The sequence below is a fragment of the Pholcus phalangioides genome, unplaced genomic scaffold, assembly GCF_987345545.1.
Source record: "Pholcus phalangioides strain wild (caught in Gottingen) unplaced genomic scaffold, Ppha-v1.0 ptg000015l_1, whole genome shotgun sequence".
NCBI classification, from domain to species: domain Eukaryota; kingdom Metazoa; phylum Arthropoda; class Arachnida; order Araneae; family Pholcidae; genus Pholcus; species Pholcus phalangioides.
In genome coordinates, this window is record NW_028301608.1 from 49,078,618 (window position 1) to 49,090,628 (window position 12,011).

Consider the following 12,011-nt stretch of genomic DNA (forward strand, 5'->3'; position numbering starts at 1 on the left):
TCCTGTATATCTGTGCGACTGGCCCCAACAATTCATTAGCACCTTCCCTGAGAACCCTGGGATAGATATCATCTGGTCCTGGTGCTTTGCTTGCACATACATTTCTTAGAAGATTTAGGACCTCCACGTCTTCTACTTGAATATCGTTGAGGGTTCTATTACCCCATGCAACACCCGTATATCGAATATCATTATCTCCATTAAAAACCGACGCGAAAAAGTCATTGAAAGCACTACACATGCCTACATTGCTCTCTACCTTAGAGCCTCCTATCGAGAGGGGACCAACTGTCCCCCTCGATTATAGGTCCCCCTAATAATCTTAATATCTTTAAATTTTAAAAGAAAAATCGCGTTTCCTAATAGATTTTGAAATCGTTTCTATTATATTCTTCCATACCGATTAAATAACACACGAAAAGCATTTCAAGATTTGCATGGTCATTACAATGATAAAAAAACAACCAGCATGTGCTGCGTGATGTCAGACATTCATGGGAAATTCACACCTCCTCCAAACAAAAAAAAAAGCCTCACAACCTCATCTCGAACCATCAAGAGGCGGACATTGCATGACTTTCTTGCTTAAAAGCTATTCAATGGGCGACTGCAGAATATATCGCCTGATTAACGGCAGTGATAAAAATCTCGTAAGTACAATACAAAAATCACTAAAAAAAAAAAAAGAATAGCCATCGTAGCCAACCTTCAATCTTTTCTTCTTCACCGATGCTATTCCTTTTCAATAAGCGAGTACATTTAAACAATCTATGTCTATAATGTTTCTTATATTATTATTTTTTTTCTCCTTTCCTCCTTCAAAAAAAAAGTATAAGAGGCAGTGGCAAAAAGACCGTACACATAACAACAAAGTACCAATTAGGAGACCGTGCTCCTATCTCATTTTCTTCTAAACTCTCTCTGTCTCTCTCTCTCTCCATCTCCATTCCTCTATATTCATTTTCTACGCTCTTATGGAATAGAAGATGGGCAAAAAAAAAAAAATTATTATTTCCACACACATATACACAAAAAAAAAAAAAAACGAACATGGAGGACATCATTACCTATTGTTAAAAAGAGTACCACTAAAGGAACTCTCTCCCTATCCACATATATGCGATCACGCTCTCTCAGACAAAAGGTTTTTCCAGAACAAAGCCCCCGTCTTAAAAAATAATAATAAAAAATACTAGATGGAGTTCTGAGACATGGAGAGAGAGAGAGAGAGAGTCTGATGGTATATACATGTGTTTTGTGGATAAGATATGTATGTATACTAGTAAGTAGCGCCAAAGCAATACTCTTTTTTACTCCAGGATATTCTGAAGAGAGGCTTTTGCTCGCTCACATATCATTATGGTATGAGGAATGGGCTGCCGGAACACGCAAAAAATCAATAATCTTCCGATTTTCGAGTGATTCTCGTTTTGCACGATCCTAAAACACACGCATTTATATAGTACGTATTTTTGCTACTAGTACTGCTACTATTTTCAATGGCTTCGTATGAGTTTGCTCGAGGCCCTAAAGAGACGCTGTAATTTCATTTTTTTTCCAATGTGTACCGTCGTTATCTGAAAATTTTTCTCTTTTTAATGTCTTTTTCGAGATGGTAGAATAATGATCTTTGAACGTTGTGTGCTTATGAGATAGGATAGATATGTATTTATATGAGCGTGCGTATGAAAATTTAGATTTTTACTGATGGTAAGTATACGCTAATGCTTATAAGGTTTACCATATTAGAAAATACGTCTGTCTTGAATGGGATTTTTTTAGTTTCGCGTTGTGTTGCTCACGAATATGTGATTCAATCGTCTGCGCATATGAGGGCAGTTTTCTCTGTGATTTCTAACATGAGCTGAAATGTGAGCATTCATGAAAGAGATGTTATTTTCTTTCTTTTTAACCCTGTCAGGCTCGAACATTCATTTTTTTGAAATTTTCATGATATTTTTGTTATTTTTCATACTCAAAAAATACAATAAAAACATAGATGTCAGAGAATCTTTATTTTTTTTTTCCAAATATTAAATTATTTTTTGTGAAGAAATAATTTATTTGGCTCAACTTTTTTTCAGCCAAAATGATAAAGGGTATATTCATGTTCACATAAAATCCCCCCCCCCCAGAATTTTATTGCTAAATTGTATGTTATAAATCGCATTTATCTTGGGGGCACTTTTTCATGGAAGCCATCTTAAACATCCCCTGAAAATTCAGCTTCAAGTTCATATTCACCATAATTTTAACTCAAAACTTACGCAATACTTTATAAGTCTGGGCTTAACTCCCTGAGGTTAAAAAAAGAAAACTTTACAGTGAGAAATAGCAAATCGCACATTTGTGCATGTAGGGTCTGAAAGGGTTAAATTTAACGCAGCAGGTAGGGGGTTGTTGTTTCCCAAGGGTCGAGCAAACTCAAGCAGAACAAACTTAATATATTGTAATTATGAAGCGGGCCGTATCTCGCAATCTTCTGCTCATGCGAAAGATGTATTTTGAGAAGAAAAAAGGATAAACACATACGAAGTCCATATCGAAGGCCCTTTCGTTGTCGACTCTTTACGTAATCAGTTGAAGGTACCAAACCAGTTGAAAAGTGCAAAGTTCAGCTACTTGGACCCAAAATATGAGGCAGACCCTGCCCTCATATTACGCTAAGCATATTTTGCACAAGTTAGGACACAAACTTCAGGCACTTTTCTGTAATTAATATGACACTTACATAACATGAAAATTCTAACTAAAAAATATATTCTTGACATTTTCACTTCAAAATGTAAAAGAGAGATGGTAGCGCCGGTAAAACACGAAACACTCATAATTCTGAAAACATATAAATACGTTAGGGCCGCACAAACAATTGCAACACACATTTCGACATATACCAATTCGTTAGAAATTCAGCAGAGGAATGTATACTAGGTGCATGTACGGTTATGAAGAAGAAAATAACCCATATGCGATGAATGAATTTTACATGCATGAATCGAAAAATATGTGCACACACAGTATTGCAAGAAGTTACCGAAAATGACCTGCTGAAAACACTGGTAATATGGTTTATAAATGTAAAGAAGTTCAACAGAAGACTATTCCGAAGAACATACTGAGAGTGTGTTACGTTTTTCGATTATATTCACTTTATCCAAGAATTGTTAGTTTTCAAAATCAAACATAGTCTTACTATCCGTATTCTAAAGCCTAATCAACATCCACTGCTCTACGTAGCTTCAACCCACGAAATACCGGTTTTTAGGTGGGGGAGGGGTGGCTTGAGTAGCGCGGGCTATTTTAGTGGTCGATTTTGCGTAGACATTCTCCATAAAACCAGTTTTGCGATACTCAGAATATATATATATATATATTGATAGCGCATCAAAAATGATGAAATAGTTGAGTGAATTTGCATATATATATATATATATATGCATTATATTTCATCATTTTTGATGCGCTATCAAGCTATCAATCAATATCCCGAAGCATTTATTGCCCTTATTTCTCTACTTTTACACGTTTTTTTTAACATCATGTTTTCCATCCATAAAAGTCTTGGAAATATATGGAACGTATTTTTGATGTCGTCTCTAACAGATCCATTCGACCGGACAGGGCAGACACCGGGTGAGGTGAAACGGGGGGTTCTTCCAATGGGAATATTACCTTAAAAGCTGTCATGTTGGTTCCGAGATCACATACATTTGCCACAGCGAGAAAGTGTCCCGACGAGATAAGCGGGGCCGAGACATTTCTCTGAAAAGACATAATATCTACGCAGGTGTTCGGGGCATTTTGAATGTTTGTGAGTCAACGACAACTGCTCTTGTCACACGTCGTGTTTGGCCCTTTCTTGATCATCACGAACGATTTCTCTCTCTCTCTCTCTCTCTCTCTATACAGAAAACGTATGTCAAATAAAGCATCTCTAAACATAATATGCTGATGGAGCTGCTCGAGTAGGATATAGTGTATGCGTGTACCTCGGTCTTTATAGGAACATAATATTGCCTTATGGGGGCAGAAAGGTTAGGAGAGGTGATGGTTTTGATGCAGCAGTTGAATAAATATGCCAGCAGCCGTGTAATTGCATTCATTTCAGTATCATCTGTCTTATGATGAGAGAACTAGCTTTTTAGCGATCGATGTCCGGTGCTATGAGTGACTTTTCATACAAGGTGGAGACAAATTAGTTGGACGCTTTCGTAACTGAATAATTTGCAAAATATTAATTGTAAGGTACCAGTCCAATAGCAGATGAGTAGCAATGTATCCCAAGTTGGCGGATAGATGGGGATTTTTAGTTATGGGGCAATTTTAATATGAGCAACAGAGCGAATAGACATAAAGTCAGGATTCAGGGATCTGCAAATCTTTATACTGCCTAGACCATGGCCCCCACAACCTGAAGCAGGGTCCCTAGGCTGGGATGTTTTAGGGGCCCTTTATGATGAATTTATAGCGTGAAAAACAAAAAAAAAAGTTTAAAATCCTCCCGGGCCCCAAGGCTGAAGCCTTGTCAGTCCACCCCTTGTGGGGGACATGGCGTAGACCCCCCTTCCCCCTAACCAGTTCGCCGCTCTGCTTCAATGAAGATCGAAGTGTGGTCGAAGAAGACCTGTAGGCCATGCTGGAAAATGCGCATGTATGTGTATGTACTGTGAACCTAGAACGAACGCACGCATTACCTGACGAATTTGCAAAAGAGCTTTCTGGCTTGTACCAATTCGTTAGAAATTCCTCACAATGTGCATGCATGTACGGTGTAGTACAGCGGAACCTTCCCTACCGATACTCCTCGTTAACAGACACTTTTCTGATCTCCAGTCCCGTGGAATAGGGCTTTAATGTATTTCACTTCCCGTTATCGGACACTGATAACACACAGTAAAATCAGGCAAATTCTAATTTTTTTTTCCAAACTTTAATTTATTAATTTTTTAATGTCATAAACCGAGAATTTCACGTATTCGACGAATATCATGTTTTATCCCAAGCTCGTGTTGGTAAATAAAGTGTTCAGTTAATTATATAATTTACGAAAATTGATAATAATTGTTATATGTTTATTATAGTAGTAATAATTTAAAATTATGTTCAGTTAGTTATATAAATAACTGAACACAACCACGGTTTAGGATGGTGAATACGAATGGTAATTATGGTTTTGTTTGTTGATACGTGTAAAGAAGGCCAAGAGACAGGACTGATAATGTTGTTATGAATGTTTTTTTACCTTTTCACTTAAAGAACTGTGAAGAAGGTAAAAAATTAAAGAAGGTAAAAGGTTAAAATTAATTTTTATTGCAAAATGTATATGAGAAGTGAGCACGTATCATGTACGGAGGTAAAAATAATTAATTGGTTTAATGAAGGAATGAAAAGTTATGTATTTCTCCATTTCATCAAACTTTCATTTTTATTTGAGAACTATGCATAATCGCCAGTAAAAGTGATAAATGTAATGAAATGCAATCAAACTTTCTTTGTATCGATACTATTGGTGATTATGCATATTCCCAGTGTTGTCACAGTGACGTATACATTTTAATCCATGGGAACCAATTGCGACCGAAGCCAAATGCTGAATAAATGTGAAAGTCGTATAAACGAGGATCCATTGTATATTATATCTGCCCATTAAACGGACAAATTTTTTGGTCCCATGGATGTCCGTTATGAAGAGGTTCTATCGTAGTAGGTGACAAGGCTGATGAATGATGTGCTTAAAGCACCACAGTAATAAAACATGATATTTGGCGATAAACAGTGTCAGAAGTTTGGAAATGGTGTTTTGATAACCTTCGTTTTTGCCACTTATAGTAACCACGGTATGCCATAGGATAGCTGTCTCTGTGCTTTTGTCCACCTTATACAGCGCAAGTTGTAGTTTGTGCTGCTGCACACACATGCGTTAATAAAATAGGTTTAAAATAATTAATCACAGTTAACATTAATGGTATTACTGAACTTTTTTCTGCCCCAAATTGTTTGTAATTTCATTATTTTCTGTGTAGTTAATTCCCGCATGTAACTTTAGTACTTGTAAACACAAATAATTTTTCAAGAGAATGTGAGGATTACATTCCTGCGGGAGGATACTCTGCCTTCTTAGAAATAGTTTTCTTTTAATTTTGGTTGTGTTGTCTTTTGTTATTTTGCACTTTCCACGCACGTATAAACAACAGCCGTATGCAGTCACGTATTCCAGTGGTTGAGGTTCGTTTTTGTGGCGTTACTTGTTCTCTGCTGATGGATGGCGATGTGGTTAAACGGCGCGAAACTCTTTCTCTATATATATATCACAGGTATCCTCCTCCTCCTACTTGTGGTGAGAATAAAGCTTCATTTTCACCTCCTTTCCCCAAACCTTCATCTACGTTCTTCTCCTTGTGAAAAGTGTTACTGTTTACGCCATTGAAAAAAAGTTGTTTTTCCCCCGAGTATCATTTCGATATTCCTTATTATCCCCTTCCTCGATGTTCTGGATCCGTATTGGAACGTGTTCCGCGTTCCATCGAACTTCGTTCCGATATTTTATTACCGGGGGGGGGGGACTGTTGGAACGTGCCAGCGGTTTTATTTGTCTGCGATTTTTTTTATCTATTTACTTATAACTATTTAACTGGAATCAACGGAAAATTTTTCCGTGTTTTCTCCTGATTTTTATCAGATTCTTCATAAAAAAAAAAACACTTTCAAAAACAAGTGACGATTAGTCATAAAAAAGAACAAACGAGGGAAATAAAAATGTATTAATGGTTCTGAATAAATGCATTTCCTCATTCTTTTTTAACAGCCACTTTTTTCCCCATAAATTTCTGATACTCTATAGAAATTTTTTTTTCCACACGCTTTTTCAATCTTATGCCAGTTCTGTAACTTTTCTAAATTATGCGGAACAATATTAAAAGTTTTCCGCAGTGAACTACGATGAGATGCGAGGATCGTTCAAAGCCTCATTTCGATAGCAAAGGACATTCCGATATCTCCATAAGCGTGAAGTGGGATGTGTAATAGTCTTCTACTCTATCTTTCAAGTTCCGTTTCAAAGCTCCATTAAGATGAAAAACACACTTTTTTTTTGGCAGTAAAACATGGTTTTATTGGATTATATTTTATTGTTATTTATTGGATTATTTTTTAAGGTTTGATATATTTTGCTATATGAAATCTGATCGGAATTCTTAATTTCGGGAATGATTGATTGTCCTCGTTGTCACATAAATGGGATTGAGTACATATCGTTAAAAATTGATATTTATATAATTTAAGCACAAAGTACTACAGTGTAGCCTCTTATAAATGACGTTCAAGTGGCTGCGTCACAAAGTCGTATAAATGTAAAAATTGCATATGAAACATCTTTGGAAATGACCTCTTCCTCCCCCCCCCCCATGGACCTAAGAAAATCGTAATTATTGAATTTAACGACCTTTAACATCAGAAAACACGTCTAATAATCGAGGTTGAGTGTCGAATAAATAAAATATTTTAACATTAAAAAGTATAGGAATGAATCACAGTTGGATAATAACTCTCATAAATGTAAAAGTCGTACAACCGAGAGATGTATAAACAGGGTTATACTGAAATTGAAGTTACTGCTCATGCACAGCAGGCAAAATTGTTTTTTTTTTAATTGTCCTTATTTTTAGGACCTAGCAAACTGGATCTAGATCGTTTGTAGAAGAGAAAAACATGTTACTGCTTATGAAAGGTACAACACTGATATTGAGCAATGAAGGACCGGGCACGCTCTCGCTTCCCATCTCAGAGAGAAATCGAAGCGTTCTCGAAGGATGGGTGCACCCGGAAATTTATCAGTTTATGTGAAAATAACAAACAACGATATTTCATACCTACAATAAGGAATCTGGAATAAAAATTGTAATCATATCATAGTCCACTCTTAATCAGTCTATAATCGTACGATTACAAATACAAATACAACGCCACAACAGGCAAACTGCCCAACGAGGTGGCTGACTTAAGAACATCATGGATCCCCGAGCCCCTACCTACTACTGCTACACCACACATGCAGCCCGCCCGCGGAACCCCCCAACGAATCTAAATGCGGGAATGTGCGTGTACGTGTAGTGCAACCTGACGTATAGTTTGTTTCTGTGTAATGCTTGTTATGTGTAGTGCTGTTATCTGCCCCCAGTTTTACTAACTATGAGTGAAGTGTTATGGTTGAATGATTTACCGTTGTAGGACTGTTGCTCTCTGTGGCGAGACTTTTTAACGGGGAGATCGGCTCGCATTTGCGCCTTGAAGTTGGGAACCACAGAAAACCAACTTCAGCCGACCACCACTGTGGGGTTCGAACCCGGATCCTCGCATCACGAGTCCGGCACTATAACCACTCGACCACCACAGCGGCGAATTACGATTGTTCTTATGTAGATAGTCTCACAATAATTTTTTGTATATGATAGAATCTAGAATATATCAATCTCCCTGATTTTCAGTGCAAGCATTCACGCCGGAATAAGCTATAAATTGTCGTCCGTATGGCAGACCCCTCCATTTCATTCACGTCGGCCAGTAGTGGATGAAACAACTGAAGCTTGACTTCCTAAGCGTAGATTATATTTTTTTATTAGGTGTCGGTGAAACAGCCGATGCTCGTCTTAGCCGTAAATCACACTTTTTAGTAGTCCATGCTACCTATCTTGTTATCTTATAAGACGGGTCTTCTGAGCGTGGGTGTCACCCACTTGTTCCTACAGCTCGTGTCTTATTATGGAGTAGATGTAGGTTACGGTCCAGGAATTGAATCAGCTTCTACAAGCGTCGAAAGTTCAGAATACTGTCTAGAATTCTTATCTTCCAAGGCAGCATTCTGGACTCGTACAGTTGACCAAAGTGGAAGGCTTCCGTCTGGAGAGCACGTGACCATGTAATGCCAAAGGAAACCATTCGAACCGCAAATGTATACGCTGTTACTAGAGCGTTTAAAACAACGTAGAAGATACATCGGAAAGGGGCCATGCTCGGTGATAACGATGTCCAATTTTGACAGAAAGAGGGGAGGGGGGAAATAAAATATTATGGCGTCCCTTTTTCGATTAAGATCAAATGCATTAGGTTATGTAATGAACGTTCGAAAATCCTGGGGTACCCAAAATCAAAGGACCTGGCGTCGTCAAAGGACTTGACAACTTGCCCCACTTGTCAAAGTGGAAGTCAGTCGTTGTGCGTTGTATATGCGCAGAGATTTATGTTTTTTAAATGTTTGATTTTTTTGGATTGGATTATTGCTTTCATTATTGTCTGGATTATTTCTTTCATTACTGTCGGGATTATTGTTTTCATTATGGACTATTTCAGCCGGATTATTTTCTTCCCTAGTCATTGCCTGCCGGTATGATTGTAGTCTACTGTGCATCGGATTAATGAGAGTCTATTTTGTCCCCATATTTTCATATATTTGTTTTTTTCAATCCAAATTCATCAAAAGCTTCCCCGTTTAAAGACTGAATCCAAATGAAATACAAAATTTTCAACACAAACTTGTTTCATTGAGCCGTTCAATAACAAAATCTATAATAATAATTAAGTAGAAAGATTGCGTCATTTTTTTCTCAAGTCTTTTCCAATGGCGTCTTCAAACTAACCTCAGATCATTTTGCTACTAGGCTAATTGTAAAGCTCAAATATAGTAAAACTCTTTTGATCATTTATGTTCTATCAATTCCAATGCATATGATGTCGGATTGGGGAGAAGGAAAAAAAACCAGATAAAATCATATTAGTTTCATGCGATGGCATTATTAGAATTATTCCGCTTATCATTATTACGCGGTTATACTCGAGCCGTTTACTTTGTTCACGAGAAAATTTCCCTTAAAACAAATTTTTTTTCTTCCCCTCATTCAAAAAGGAAAAGGAAGGCCCGATTGAATGGCGAACGAATACGATAAACATGATCGAATTAAGTAAGTGAAATGGAATTTTCGGCATTGATTGCTGCCACCCGTTTCAAAAAAAATAAAATAAATAAATAAATGCTTAAATTCCCATTTGCTTGTCTTTCCTCTTTTGTGAAGGTGCTTTATTTCTTCGGATCCCATTCAATTGAATCGACGATCGTTCTTTTTTTGGGGGAGGGAATAAGAAAGGACAAAACAATAGGAAAAGAAATAATATCGTATAAAATGAAGGGAAAAAAAAATCTTTTAAGAATAGGAAGGCATCTCTCGGGCCATGTATCCTCCACCTCCAATTCTCCCAAACGGACAGAAATCTTTGAACAGAAAGGACAAAAGCTGGGAAAAGAAAGGAATAGAAAGAGAGCGGCTATTTGGAAAGGACAGAGAAATGGTTGAAAACAATATGGCTGTGTCCGGAAGCGATGCCTTGTTTGGAAGGGACGATATCCCGTAGATGCTGTTTTTTTTTTGTCTTATCTGCCTCTTGTTGAAGAAGAAATGTTAAGGATTCAAACATTCTATTCCCATTTTAGATCATGGGGTGACCAACTTTCAGGAGAGTGCTGGCCTTTCCATTGGTTTGAAAACTTGTCGTGGGCCACTTAAGTGATCTGTAAATGGGCCATGGATTACTTAAGTGATCTCGAAATGCGCAGTGGGTCGCTTAAGTGCTCTAGAATCCTGCACTTAAGTGAACTTTAAATATATCGCATCTCACTTATGTGATCTGGAATTGTACTGCGGACTACTCGAGTGATTTTAAGCTGCTCCGTGGGTCACTTCAGTTATCTGGAAAGGCACCGCTGGTCACTTATGTGATCAGGAAGTGCGCTGTGGGCGGGCCACTTGAGTGATTTATAACTGCACGAGAGTCCTTTTAGTGATCTGGAAATGCACTACGTGGGCCACTTCAGTGATATGAGAATGTACTGCGGGTAACTTGAGTGATGTAGAACTGCACCGCGGACCACTTGAGTGTTCTGAGACTTGGTCGCTAGTCACTCGGGTGATACTTAGTTTATTTTTAGAAAATTAAGTTTTAGGTCGCGGGTCACATCAGAGGAATCCGTGGGGCCACATTTGGTCTGTGGGCGCAGGGGTTGAGCGTGTAGGTTTTAAATACATACAGGGTGAAAACTCTTGAGTCCGTTTCAGATAAAATAACTCTTGAATTTATTATTATAATCATCACCTTCAATATGATTTTTGTTATGCTTTGGCCTATGTATTACCATTGAAATTTCATTTTCGCTCTATCTTAAGAAGTATAGTCAGTCTGACGAAACAAATTGTCTGTCGGAATCAGTGCCCCAAAATCACTCTAAAATTCCTGAAATATCTTTGAGAACAAAATCAGTGTTTAGCAGTGTTATAGAAACGGTTTTAATTATGAAAAATATCATCGAAATAACGTGCCAAATTTTCACTTTTTGAAGCTGGTTGAATCCCTTATTATTACTTTGTTTTTATCGCAAATACAACACCCCACATACACAGTACACGAATATTGGACAATAACAAAACAAAAAGAAATACAAAAGAAAAAAAAACCACACATATACACTATGTGGCCTAAAGGACACTGAATGAATGCCAGAACTCCGACAAACCGAATTTTTCCCGCGGTCGAGAAATCTTTCAGCCCAGCTTCGTGGCACAGTCAAAATTTACATCCCTGCCGGGACTCGAAGCCGTGGCCTTTGGATAAGAAGTCCAACGCGTTGTCCACTACGCTACAGAGACTCCCGAGAGGATACCATGTCCTACCAGGAAGCTAAAAAGAATTTGTATTTGATTGCTGTTTTCCCAAATACTAGAATGCTTAACTCCTGTTGAAACGCATGTTATAAAGCATTTTAAAGAAATGACATGACGCATAGGTAGAGTAAACATCCCAACACCATATCCCACGTTTTGTAAATTTGCACATTCATGCTTTTGGCATGAGAAGGACGATATATTTATCTTACTAAGAGCAGGGCTGTCTTAAGAGCATCTTGCCCTCCGGGAAAATGATTTTTTTAAAACCCCCATACCTCGTAAGACGTTTAATTTCGAAACATT

The 12,011-nt window shown here is 37.6% G+C and overlaps 1 protein-coding gene and 1 non-coding gene across 4 annotated transcripts in view; one reads left to right on the top strand and one right to left on the bottom strand.

Annotated features, from left to right (window-relative positions):
- The window catches only part of LOC149076142 (cell adhesion molecule Dscam1-like), a 600,278-nt gene that overhangs the window by 125,069 nt on the left and 463,198 nt on the right, over positions 1-12,011 (top strand). The gene's annotated exons all lie outside the window — the stretch shown is intronic.
- On the bottom strand, positions 11,618-11,690 carry TRNAR-UCU (transfer RNA arginine (anticodon UCU)). The gene has a single exon. It is a non-coding gene; the product is annotated as a tRNA-Arg (tRNA).